Source organism: Typopeltis vanoorti, chromosome 12 (genome assembly GCF_054136105.1).
Source record: "Typopeltis vanoorti isolate ZY-2024b chromosome 12, IOZ_Tvanoo_1.0, whole genome shotgun sequence".
Taxonomy (NCBI): domain Eukaryota; kingdom Metazoa; phylum Arthropoda; class Arachnida; order Uropygi; family Thelyphonidae; genus Typopeltis; species Typopeltis vanoorti.
Window position 1 is genome coordinate 86,508,044 of NC_143560.1, and position 14,323 is coordinate 86,522,366.

The 14,323-nt window shown below is 35.1% G+C and overlaps 1 protein-coding gene across 1 annotated transcript in view; it reads left to right on the forward strand.

Moving 5' to 3' along the window:
- The window catches only part of LOC150100962 (uncharacterized), a 111,892-nt gene that overhangs the window by 88,248 nt on the left and 9,321 nt on the right, over nucleotides 1–14,323 (forward strand). The gene's annotated exons all lie outside the window — the stretch shown is intronic.

Here is a 14,323-nt window from a genome sequence, read left to right on the forward strand (position 1 = left end):
TTTGCTCACCACTCTCCACTCTGCCACAGATGACCTCCAACGGACCCTGTATAGGTTTATAGCTGTTTGTGCAGAAGTCGGGATGAAGATCAGTGTGGGCAAAACGGAAACATTTGTGGTCTAAAGACAACCATCCCAGTGCACTCTACATGTCAGTGGAGTCACACTGAGGCAGGTGGAGAAGTTTAAATACCTTGGATCCATATTCGAATTAGATACTCGAATTGGCTCAGAAGTGCAATATTGTGGGAGCTTAGCTGTTTGGTAGTATTGAAGTGGGAGTTAAGCCAGAAGACAAAGCTGTATGACCTCAATACAGTCTATGTCCCCATCCTCACCTATGGTCACGAGAGCTGGGTAATGACTGAAAGAATGCAGACACGAATTCCAGCGGCTGAAATGAGGTTCCTTCGAGGGGTTGCACGGCTGACAAGACTGAATAGGATCAGAAGCTCTGGAATTTGGGAACCCCTCAATACTCAACCGTTAACAACTTCTTCGTGTAGAGATCACAGTTACAATAGTACAAGCATCTGGTCAGAATGCCACAAGAGAGGCTCTCCCAGCAGGCCCTCTTTGCCAAGCTAGAGGGTGGGAGGCCACATGAAAGGCCGAGGACTCGCTAGATAGACTGTATCCAAAACCTTGGGTGGACACATCTGGGAGTCCCACCAGAACATCTGAACTTGGTTGGGGAGGATCGTGACCATTGGAAGTCTCTCTTGCAGCTGCTGCCCCCCCACAACCCAATTAAGAAAGGTGGACCTTGAAGATGGATGAATGGATGGATGGATGGAAAAAGAAAAGAAGAAGAAAAAATGCTTGCTCTCAATCCTCATTTCATCTCGATACAACTTACACCAGTGATTTTTAGTTCTGATCTCTTCGTGATGCATTTCCATATGAGATATTAAGAGTGGTTTAATTTAGAGCAGCATTATACATCATATCCCTCTTTTCCTTCTGTTCACAATACATTTGAACATTTCATTCTTGGAAGATTAGGCTTGTTAAAATTATTTGATATATGTAAGTTGGTAAGAGGGGTTGTTACCACTTATATGTGGAAGAGATGGTGGAGAGAGATATAACATCCCTGAATGTTGTAAGGAGGGCATGAGCAGGGGAATGAGGAGAAGGCTTTTTTGCATAGAGAGCAGTTTGTAAGTATAATGCATTTCTGAGCATTTGCAAGCATTGATTGAGTTTATGGTTTGATGAGCTCTGTTTGTCTTAGAAGGCACATCCTGTGATAAGTCATTTGACTTCATGGAAGTTTAATGTTAATAAAATAATAAAATTCTATTAATGTTAATAACATAAATCCTATACAAGTCTGCAGACTTGTACTGATTTACTTAAGAGAATAATAACATCATACTACATAAAGTAAAAAGCTAAGATTAACATGTCCAATTTTTTGATTGTAGGTTAGGTGCCACTCTCTTTTATAATGTGGTGCATATTATAAAAGATATTATATTATGCACTGCTGAGACCTCAATCTTCCAGGTCTGATTCCTACAATCCCACTGATAACATTTATTAATGCTTATCATTGGGTTGCTTAATTCCTGTGGAGTAGAGAGGGTCTACTCGCTGGCAAGTTTTTGCCAATCGCTGGGTGGAACCACCACTGAACCTCCTTTCCTGGAGTGATTTAGGTCAGGAATAATGAGTTTAGTCACTCAATGAGATTTAGAGTGATCATATAGATCACTCAGAGTTTATGGAGAGGTATCCTGCACTTAAACATACCTCAATAAAGTTGAAACCAGTCTGAGTAGTGGTCCTTCCCATAATGCACAGTATTATACATGTCTGTAAGGATATGTGCATTGCATAATGGAATACTAAGGCAACTGATGTGAAGTTATCAGCCTCTATACAAGTAGTCCAGTTGTGAAGTTACTTCACATGCAAAGCTTGTTTGCTTACACTTGGATAAAGGATTAAACCAAGAATATAACATCTTGGCATCTTTATTTTATAGTATAACCATGTGAAAAAACTTTCAACTGTTCATCTTAAAGTGAAAATATGATTGTGACAACCTCTGTTCAGCCTGAACCCAGCTTGTTCTTTTCCGAGTTTGTCTTCCAAAATTTTTCTAAGCGTCTTCTCAAGTATGCTTGATCAAAACACTCGTTAGGGATATTCCTCTGTAATTTGTATGTTTAGTTTTATTTTCATTTTTTCCATTCATCTGTGATTCAACATTCTGACCAGACCTTTTGAATATACATGAACTCACTGATACCCAGGGGCAAATGCTGGTCTTGAAATTCACGTTTGCTCTTTATCATTGAGGGAGTGAGAGGTGTGATCGAAGTCTGATTAGCAGAATAATGAATTACTGACCATTTAATACTATATATTTAGAAATTTATGTACATTTAATAATACAAATACAACATTTATTTTACAAATGATATTCTACTTGAATACAAATTCTACTCTACGGTTCTTCTTTATGAACTGGTCAATAGCATCGTCATACAACTTTTATTAATTTTACAACCAACAAGCTTAATTTTACAACCAACACGCACACTTGTAAAGGCTGGCTGAAGCTCACTGGCTAGAGCTACTTTGACTACGTATGGCCTGTGTTTAAGTTGATGTGTAGGGAGCGGAAATGGCTATTTCGCACGAATGAAATCACAGTGCTGCAGCAAGAACCTGGAAGCTCCTACAACCGAGCAAGCCAAGGTAGCTTTGACTAGAAGAGCAAGCATTGGCCTTAGATACACAACACAAAGCTCAATTATTGCTGCACAGGTTTAAGATGTCTTCTGTCTACAAAAATAAAAGCCTAAATGGAATGCTTATAAATGCATGCATTTATTAACAAATAAATATTACTTCTTTCTCAACTAATGAGTTTGTGCAACAAGCATAGCAAGCATGGAGAATTCGCCCCTGCTAATACCTCTTCACTGGATGAAGAGGTATCAGCAGGGGCGAATGATATCAGGATTGAAGAAACTCAGGTGAATGAGGTGGAGGAATTACAGCTCTTGCACAAACTGAATAATAAGAATTCGGCAATAACTGATGGGATATCAGCACAGGTGCTAAAAGATTGTTCAGCTGAACTGGCTATTACTTTGATATCAGATGATATAATTTGCAGATTTTGAAAAGGTTTGTAAGGGCTCACATTCAGAAATGGATTGACAGGGAATCGCTAAATAATCTATAATAATGAGTTAGAAAAGGGAAATGAATACACCATGATACTTTTGGATTTTGCTAAAGCTTTTGACAGATACAGCATGGAAGACTGGTGCATAAATTGGAAAATATGGGATTGGATTATAAAATATTAGCATGGATAAAAGGATGGCTGACTGACAGATATCCAAGAGTGGTATATGGTATATATATATATATATATATAGTGGTATATCCAAAAGTGAGTCTGAAAGATTCAAGGTAACCAGTGGTGTGAAACAAGGATCAGTTCTTGTGTCAGGAAAATATCGCTGATATGCAGTACTTGCAGAATGATTTGAATAGGCTGGAATTGTGAACATGTGAAAATGGCTATCATTTCAATGTTAGTACATGCAAAGTCATGCACTTCAGTGTTCTGAGATATCCAGTGTCATATTATATTGGTGGGAGCATGCTAGAAGAAACTGATCAAGCTGTCTTGGAGTTTTAGTAGATAGGAAGTTGAAGTTCAAGGGCAATATAGCAAAGATTGGAAATATAACTCAGAGGATAATTGCAATGCTGAAATGAAGTTTGACGTGTAAAGATAAGGAAGTCATTTTGCCTCTTTACAAGGCTTTGATAAGATCTTACTTGGACAATTGTGCATAAGTCTGGTTTTTGTGGCAATTCTGATACAGTGAAGAGAGTGAAAGAAGCGTGTTAAAAATGATATCAGGATTGTGGAATACTGATTAAGAAGACAGATTATAAACTGCAGACACTAGAAAACAGGAGAAAGTGGAACAATATGATTGAGAGGTGGTTATCCTTGGAAGTTGAGAATGAATGCCATCAAGAAGGGAGTAACAGCTAGATTTTTGGAGTGTGCATGATTGGAACGGACTGCCATTGGATGTCGTGTGCGCAAGCAACGTGAATGAATTCAGTGTGTGTAGTATGTAGCCTTCCTCGATGACTCCCTGGAGGGCTCTTTTAATAATAATAATAATAATAATAATAATAATATTTGAACCATTCAAATATCACCTACTCCAGCTGCCTTTCTAGGTTTTGTATTTTAGATATGGGACCTATATTGCTTAACCTTTATATCAATGACATTGTCAGTGGATTGCAGGGGGATATTCAGTGGTTTGCAGATGTGAAGCTGGGAAGGGTTATTAGTAATAGTGCAGATGTGGTAGCCCTGCAAGAGGATTTGAATAAGCTAGACAGATGAACAAATGAATGGGGGTGTCGGTTTAATGCAGTAAAATGTAGGGTCTTGAGGTTTGGGACACATCAATGGGACACTGCATACTCTATTGGAGAAGCTATACTGGAGGAAGTAGGGGAGACAAGAGATCTGGGGTTGATGATTGATAGAAACCTGAAATTTAGGGGACATATTGCAAAGGTGGTGAAGGTAACACAGATGATTGTTGCAATAATGAGAAGGACGCTGACCTGCAGAGACAAAAGAGTTATCATTCCATTCTATAAGACCCTGATCAAACCACACTTAGACTATTGTTCTCAGATTTGGTCCCCAAGATTTGAAGGGAATAAATTAACTGTGGAAAGGGTACAAAGGCAGATACCAAAGATGGTTTCAGGACTGTACAATGTTAGTTATGAGGATCGGCTGAGAGAGTGTGGACTGCAGAGTTTGGTGGATAGAAGGAGGAGAGGTGATATGATTGAGACTTTTAAACAGTTGAAAGGTAGTTACAGGGTGGACACTGGGGAGTTCTTTCGCTTGGTTGAACAGCGAGGAGTGATGGCAAGGGGCCATCCCTGGAAGTTACAGAAGGAAACTGTGAGCAAGAGAGTGAGGAGTGGTTTCTTTGCATGGAGGGTGGTTGAACCATGAAATGCATTGCCTGATAGAGTGGTGAGAGTGAGAATGGTCAATGAGTTTAAGGAGTGGTATGATAGACTTTGTGTTTCCTAGGAGGGACCTCCCATGATGAGTCTTGATAAACTTTATGTTTCCTAGGAAGGATCTCCCGTGATGAGTCTTTTGACTCCATGGAGGCCTGAATAATAATAATAAAAAAAATACCATCTATAACATTTTGTTTTATTTGCAACTCCTCATTAATGATACAACCCATCTATCTAACTTCTGAACTGATTTATCTTCTTGTTGAGTGTACTGTCTGATATTCCAGTGCTTTTTTTTTTAATATATATATATTAAAAAAAAAAGTGTCGGCACTTTCATGCTTTGCTAGCAGGAAAAATTGAAATTTAAAGGAACTAAAAAGAAACTAAAAATTATTTACTGATATTGCTACTTTATAATGTGATATTTTTGGAATATGAAGAAATTAAGTATATTTGTTATTAAGTATACACATTAAGTATAAATTAAACTAAACTGAACTGTTCATGTTTGAATCCCACCATGGGCATGGATGTTTGTGATTGTCTGTGAAAATGCTAGTAATGATAGTGGTAGTGGGTATTAGATGGCATTGGAATAGATGATGCAGTTCACTGTAGTTGGTGGATTGAGTGGTGGAGACAAAGAGCTATAGAGTAGGTGTCCTCCCTTGATGAGTCTTTGGACTCCTTGGAGGTGTCATGTAATAATAATAATAATAATATTATTATTTCAGAGGTTTGATGGCTTTTCTATTTTAAGCAATTATATATGGTCCTGATGAATTTCTCTTCAATATTTTCTACTACTGTTCTTCCACTTCTTGAGTCTTCATACACACACATACTTCATTCCTTTATTCTTTAATTAACTTGTTTTTATCACCACTAAAAAAAAATCTCCTATAAAAAATGCCAAAAATTATAAAAAATCTAAACAAAAAATACTCAAGAAAATTCAATCCAAATTTCACTCTGGCTCTATGATTTCTTATAACAAATCTGATGCCTGTGATTATTTCAGAAAAAAGAAATCCATAAAAGCAAGCACTACTTTCACATTCATTCCAACCATTTATATTTATTTATTTCAATCATTCATACTATACTCTGAATGAGTCCTTTATCACAAGGACAATATTGTGCATATGTCAGATGGCTTCCCTCTGATACAAAGCCAAACCTAGAATCTTTTTGAACTGCTCTGCCTTAAAATTTCCTCACTGCATTTTGTTTCTTCAGTATAGCTCTCCAAATTTTAATAAACTCTGATACCTTTAACTGTTCACTGAAGTTTGATGTTCTATAGTTGAAATACCCAGATAGTGAGGTCATCTTCCTTGGCAATTTCAATGTTCACAATTCAAAGTTTTCTTTCTTTAATTCCACTGATAAATCTGGAAGAAGTGTTTAGATATTTGCTGTCAATAATGAGCTAAACTGAACTGTCCATGTATTCACCAGAATATCTAGCAACTCGCACCATCTTCCCAACAAACATCTTGAACCTTTTCTTAACCAGTTTGCCTCTTGATAACTCAGACCACAACCCAACCTATGTTTACTTTCCTGTGTAACATCCTTCACTCAGCCATTTTCAGTCTCATATTCTTTGGCAAATGACATAACTGTTCTATTTTTATTCTTCTTCTTCTTTTCGATGATCTGAATGCTTCCTCTTCTTCCCTGATTTAACCACTCAAATGACCACACAGATAAAATATATCAAAAAATATCCAAAGGTTATATTGATTTCAATGGCCACTTCACATCCATGAAATTATGGGCATATATAGGCAAGTCAAGGCTGGTACGGTGATTAAACATTTCCTCTCATTGAAACTGAAATATTCATTGCCAGAGCAAAGAAATCTGATTATGCAATAGATTGCATAGTCAGATTTATTAGGCTTTGGCTTAATAAGTAGATTTATTAAGCTTTGGCTCATAGTCTTTGTATGACTCTAGATCTAGCACAACCAAAAGAACAGGCAGGCTTTTGAAGTGGCTTTAGTACAATGGACCATATTCAAGTTGTACAGCAGATTATTGAAGGGTGTAATGAATATCAGTTACCATTATGTCTTGGTTTTATTGATTATGAGAAAGCCTTTGATTGATTAAAAAATTTGCAATACTTAAAGCATTACGAAACCAACAAGTGGAGGAGCCATGCATCAGATCAAATCAGCATACACCAATTCCACAGCAGCAATTCATTTCAATGGAAACAACTCTACTATGTTTAGAGATGTTTCCATTCATTGTAGTGGAAACATCTCTATCCTGTCTTATACATAGAGGTATAAGACAGGGTGACACAATCTCTCCAAAATTATTCACAGCATGCCTAGAAGAAATATTTAAACTTCTGGATTGGGAAGGAGAAAGGTCTGAAAATAAATGGAAGATATTTAAGCCACTTATGCTTTGCAGATGACATGGTTATCTTTACTTCAACTGCACATGAATTACAGACTTGTATCCATGAACTCCAAATTGCTAGCAAAACAGCTGGCCTAAAGAAGACCCAAGTTGTGTTCAATAGCTATGTCCAACCAGAAATAATAAAAATCAATAATGAGGAAATTAAACAAGTAGACCATTACATATACTTAGCACCAGGGGTGGCTCGTGCACAGGCACTGCAGAACTGCAGCACCCCCAATTTTTCTCGATATAATATATTTATTAATTTATTTATATTTGCTTGTAATATTTAATTTTATCATCAACAATCCTATACAATTCTCTTATTTTGTATAAAAAATAATAAAAATTCATCTTGTAGCACTTAGAAGGGCGAAGGACGCTAGCAGCACTGTGTTTTAGCACAGTTCATATTGCTACGTGCACAAGCATATGCACGTCATAGTGAGATGCTAGCTATTAGTGTAACGAGGCACTGTCCGTCATGCAGTTCCACTGTTATTTATATGCAGTTTGCGCCAGTAGTAGTATTTGTAGTACTTATTGTGTTTACTCCGTCTCTTTAAATATTTGGACATTACAATTAAAGGATTTAATTATAATGTCCAAAAATTTAAAGAGACGGAGTAAACACAATAAGTACTACATCAAATCCATTCCTTTAAATACAATTAAAGGAATGGATTTTATTTTTAAGTAATTTTGAATTATACCAAACTATAATTTTATCGATAATAAACAATATTTTTTCATGAAACAAAACAAGAAGAATATATTTTATTTTTAAGTAATTTTGAATTATACGAAACTGAATAATTTTATTGATAATAAACAATATTTTTTCATGTTTAATTTTTTTTTTAAATTTTTACCATAATTTTGATATTTTATCCAAACACATATACACTGTACTTACAGTGTGTATGTATATTTCAAAAGTTGCAGCACCCCCACGATTTCAAGCCACGTGCCATCACTACTTGGGACAACAGATATCAATGGAACAAAATATCATGGAGGAAATTAAAAGACGCACGATGCTTGGGTGGAAAGCATTTGGAAAATTACATTCAGTATTCAAAAGCCAACTAACGCCTGAAGAGAAAACATTTTAACCAATATATTTTCCTATATTGACATATGCTGCGAAACATGAACGCTAAATGCAAAGGAAATTCAGAAATTAAGAACAACACAATTTAGTATGGAAAGAAGTATGCTTGGTATCACAAGACTGGATCACAAAAGGAATACGTGGATAAGAAACCAAACCACAGTCTCTGACATCATAGGAAGGGTGAAACATCTGAAGTGGCAATGGGCTGGGCATATTGCACAAAGACAAGCTCAACAATGGATAAAAGAAGTACTGGATTGGATTCCACGAGAGGAAAAATGACCACAACGCCGACCTAAATCATGGTGGATTGATGATATCATCAGATTTGCAGGAGTGACATGGAAATGGAGAGCCATGAGCAGACAGTTTTGGAGTAATCTTGGAAACGCCTTCATCCAGCAGCAGATCGACAATTGCTGATGATGATGATGATATATATATATATATATATATATAAAATTAAAGAAATTTAATTACTGGAAGCCAAGAGATAACAAAATAGAAAAAAAAAATTATATATTTACTGCTGACTCTATATTTATAAATATAGAGTCAGCAGACTCATCGTGGGAAGTTCATTCAACTGATAATATATATTTATCATACTGAATCTTAAAATCCTTAACACTCCTTGCATTAACAACATATCTGGTAATGTGTTCCATTCACTGACAGTTTTCCATGTAAAAAATCTACTCCTCACATCCCTCTTCACTATCTCTTTTCCTCCTATCCACCAAACTCTGTAATCCACATCTCTTCAACCTGTCTCCATATTCCAAAGTCCTGATATTGTCTTAGTCACTCATCTCTGGACCCTCCCCAATGTTTCCACATCACAGTGAAAACGAGGTGACCAAACTAAGCACAATAGTCCAAGTGTGGTCTGATCAGTGCTTTATACAGTGGCACCACTGCTTCCTTATCTCTACATGTCAGAGTACTTCGTATCATAGTGGTGTGATGATGTACAGTCTTTGCAATATATCCTCTAAATTTTAGTGTACGGTCAACCATCCCTCTCAAATCTTATCCACTTCTTGCAGTACATCACCATTAATATAGTAGACAGCCTTATATTTCCACTCCAAAATGCAACACCTTGCACTTGTTGATATTAAAATTATAACCCCACTCTTTTGTCCAAGTAAAAAGTCGATTCATATCTTCCTGAAGGGAATTAACACAGCAGTGCTATATATAATTCTTATTGGGTAGAATTATAAGTAGCACTGCTCATCATCATCAGCAAACAACTGAAGATCCCCATTCAGTCCACATGATATATCATTTACAAACAAGTTAAACAGCAGGGGGCCCAAAAGCAGAACCCTGGGACATTCCACTGGTTACCCTCCTTTTTGAGATACTGCTCCATCATACACAACTTGTTGGTACACCAGTATAATATACACTGATAAACAGTTTATTCAATAATTCCACTATCCTTTGTCATTCTGCTGTTCTGCTGATATGACTATCTACGTGTCAACCTGCAATAATTATTCTTTCTCTTGCTTGCCATATAGTGGAAAAATAAGTTATCTTATATTATCATTATTATTATAAAGGTATCTCCATAAAGTCAGAAGACTCATCGCAGGAGATTCATTATTCACATGATACCTATCATATATCTCCTCGAACTCATTCACTGGAAAAGCACTCACAACAATCTATGGCAAATCCATTCATCACCCTCCAAGTTCATTGACCTAACCAGGTAATCTCCTCTCATACTGCATCTTTTCTTTCTTTACCATGTTTGTCACCTTCCTACCTGCACTTTATACACTTTATGAATCCGATCACCACCAACTGTCTTGTACCTCCTCCATAGCATTTTATTATTTGAATGCATAGCAAGTTTTGCTTAAAAGACTTCATCAGGCACATAACATGAAAAAGAGAAATACAAAAACATACATTACAAGAGAAACAACAATGAAAGAGTTTGAAAAAAAGAACCAGATTTTGGAGATTCCGTGGCAAATCCTGAAGAAAACATTGATTGATTTAGCCAGAGAGGCATGTGGTGAAGTTGTCTGTAAGGATAGAAAAATCAGAACACCATGGTGAACTCAGAAAGTTAAAGAGGCAGTGAAGGAAAAGAAAGTTCCTATCTAGTTTTACACAGTGAAGCACTGTGTAAAACTACATAAACAAGTCATGGGAAGACTTTGGTAAGAACATAGAAAAGAAATATCAGGAAGGTGGCAAAATATTCTGGAGGCAATTAAAAAAGCTTCATATTCCTATCCACCCGATCTTGAATTTTATCTTTCACCAATTTCTCCAATACCTTAACTAACACTCCTAACATGCTTATTGGCCTGTAATTTGCAACTGCTGTCTTGGAGCTTCCATTAGAAATGGAGAAAAAAGTACTGTAAAAGGAATCAGAGATGATAAAGGTGATATAAAAACTGAAGATAAAGATATTCTAGATGGCTGGAGTAATCGCTTTGAAAGACTGCTAAATGAAACAAGTAGTGTCAGCAGGGCTGGTGGAAGCGGGCATGTGGTGCATGCAGGCGCTGCTACGAAGGGGGCACCGTTCATAAGTTCATTTTTAAGAAACAAAATTTTTATCATGAAAACAAAAAAAAATCTTAGAATGATCAATATTAAAATAAATATTGGCCAGATACACCGAAAAAAATTTTAAAAAATTGTATATTGCCGCCTCTTTGATCAGCCGGCTGTTTACAATTTTGCAGCGAGAGCAGGCTAAATGCTTGCCTAAAGAATGTTGCGTCTACTGCAGTCTATCTAAAGTGAAATGGTGGACGGTTTTTATGCGCGGAAACGAATTTTCGTACAAAACATTTGTTGCTAGTTAACCATTCATATGGTACACATCTTAGTAGGCTACTGACAGTAGCACAGTGCAGACTATTATTTTGTCTCTGTGTCGTGTTGTGTAATAATTTCTTGTGGGTATAAAATAGAAATGAAATCAAAAATTAAACAAAAGTTATCCGGTGCACAAAATCATAAGTGTCATACTGCGAAAGAAGCAGATGTTAAGAAACAAACTGGGGATCTTAATAAATTTGTTAAAATATTAAAATATTCTGATGCAGATTATAACCAACTCGATACATCAGAAATCAGAGTTGAAGAACCGTGTACATCATCCAGTTTGCATGAAAGTACTATTGCAACTATTGAACAAGATAACATGATGCATGATTTAAGTAAAAAATAGTTAGAAGATTTAGTTGTAGTTGACCACGAAACTAACACATTGTTAGTCTCTGTAAATTTAAAAGATCCTGGTGAATGGGGAAATATTGATGAAAAATTACGAGTTGTTTTAATTGAAATTAGGCCTATTCAAAAGAAAAATATAATATATCCCAGAGATACATATGGTCATAAATTTGGCAACATGTATTATAATTGAAAAATGGAAACGGTGACCTCGTGCCAAGAACATGGCTCATTTATTCTGAAACTTTAAATTCTGTTTTTTTTGCTTTTGTTGCAAACCTTTTGCACCTACCGAATCAAGTAGTCTTGTAGAAGGCTATAATGATTGGAGAAATGTAAATACAACTTTGCATATACATGAGACTAGTTTAACTCACATGAAAAATTTCTTAAAATGGAAGGAAGTTGATAAAAATTTAAAAAACAAAACTACTATTGATTGAGAGACTCAATGGAAAAGAAACATTGGATGAGTGTTTTAGAACGCTTGATTGAAATTATAAAATTCCTTGGTAGCCAAAATTTAACTTTTCGTGGATCATCTGATAAATTATATGAAAGGAATAATGGCAATTTTTTAAAATTAGTCGAACTGTTTGCAAAATTCGATTCCGTTATGGAAAATCATGTTGAAAGGACCCTACAATGAAACAACAGAGTACACTATTTGAGTAAAGACAGTCAAAATGAAATATTGGAAACTTTAAGTAACGCAATCAGCGATAGAATTTTATTATCAATTCGAAAATCTAAATATTATTCCATAATTTTAGACTGCACACCTCATGTAAGTAAAACAGAACAAATGACCATTATTATTTGCTTTGTTTCCTGTGACAATGGAATTGTCAAGATCAGGGAAAACTTTTTAGGTTTTGCAGATATATCAGATTCCACAGGACGTGATTTATGCGCAACAATAATGGAACATTCCCATTGAAGACATGCGAGGTCAAGGGTATGACAAAGGGACAAATATGAAAGGGAAAAAATATGGGCTGCAAAATTTGCTTTTAAACAAAAATCCTCGAGCTTTTTACGTGCCATGTGCTGCTCATACTTTAAATTTAATCATTAACGATTCAGCCAAAGTGAATGCAGATACAATTAGTTTCTCTCCAATTATTCAAGAAATATACAATTTCTTTTCATTCTCTTACACACGTTGGGCAATCCTTTTAAAGTTCGTAAAAAAATTAACATTGAAACAGCCATCAGATACGCGATGAGAAAGTAAAATTAATGCAATCCGCCATCTACGATATCAGTTACGAGAAATTTACGATGCACTTTTTGAAATTTTAAATAATGAAGATTTTAATAAAGAAACTCAGCATGAAGCACGAATATTATGTGCTAAAATAAAGGACTACAAATTTATTTGCTCTCTTATAGCTGGGCATGATTTACTTAACAGAATAAACCCTGTGAGTAAAATGCTTCAAGACAAAAATATGAACATTACACTTGCTTTAGAATCTATTGAAAACTTAAAAATATTCTTACAAGAATCGATCAGATACAAATTTTAAAGAAGTTCTAAAACGGCAAAAGAACTGAGTGAAGAGGAGGACGGAGAACAAGAATTTAAAACTGGTACGGAAGTCCGACGACGAAAGAAGACATGGCAATTTGACTACAAGCATCATGACGAAACGCCACAATCGCCAGAAGATAAATTTAGAGTGAATGTGTTTTATACACTTCTAGATGTTGCAATGTGTTCGTTAATAGAATGTTTTGAACAACTAAAAACCTGTTATGATAATTTCAATTTCTTGTATAGATTACTACAAATTAATAACGAAGATTTACGAAAAAATTATGACGATTTAGAGATTCTCTAGAAGGACGGCGACAATAAAGACGTAAATGCAATAGAACTATTTCACGAGTTATGTACTTTCCAGGATATTTTTCGGAAGGATAATTTAAATATTCAAAACCCTTTCAATATTCTTAATTTTATTTTGTCCAATAATTTATCTTTCCCTAACTTTTCAATTGCTTTAAGAATGCTATTAACCTTATCTGTTAGTGTAGTGAGCGGTGTGCATTCCTTTTCCAAGTTGAAATTAAATTAAAAGTAGGTTTTAATTTAAAACCTACTTAAGAACAAGTATGTCACAAAAATAGGCTTGTTAGTTTGGTCTTAATAGCTATTGAAAATGATATGTGCGGAATTAGACGTTAAGACTATTATTTCTAATTTGGTGAATATGAAATCAAAAACATTAAAATTTTAATTTAAAAAATTTCAAGTATATTTATGTAATTTAATTTATTTTCTGTTATTCTGTAAAGATGTTATTTTTTGAATATTTATATTAAATGTTCTAATTATTTCTGAATTATTTTCTTATTTTCTCATCTATTTTGAGTTTCTTTGAATTTCCTAAAAGATAGTTCCACTTATAAAAATTATTACAAGTTACTAAGAATTTAGTAACTTGTAAAATGCAAGAATTTTTTAAACTTTAGTTCAAATAAATTTTAACTTTAATTAAA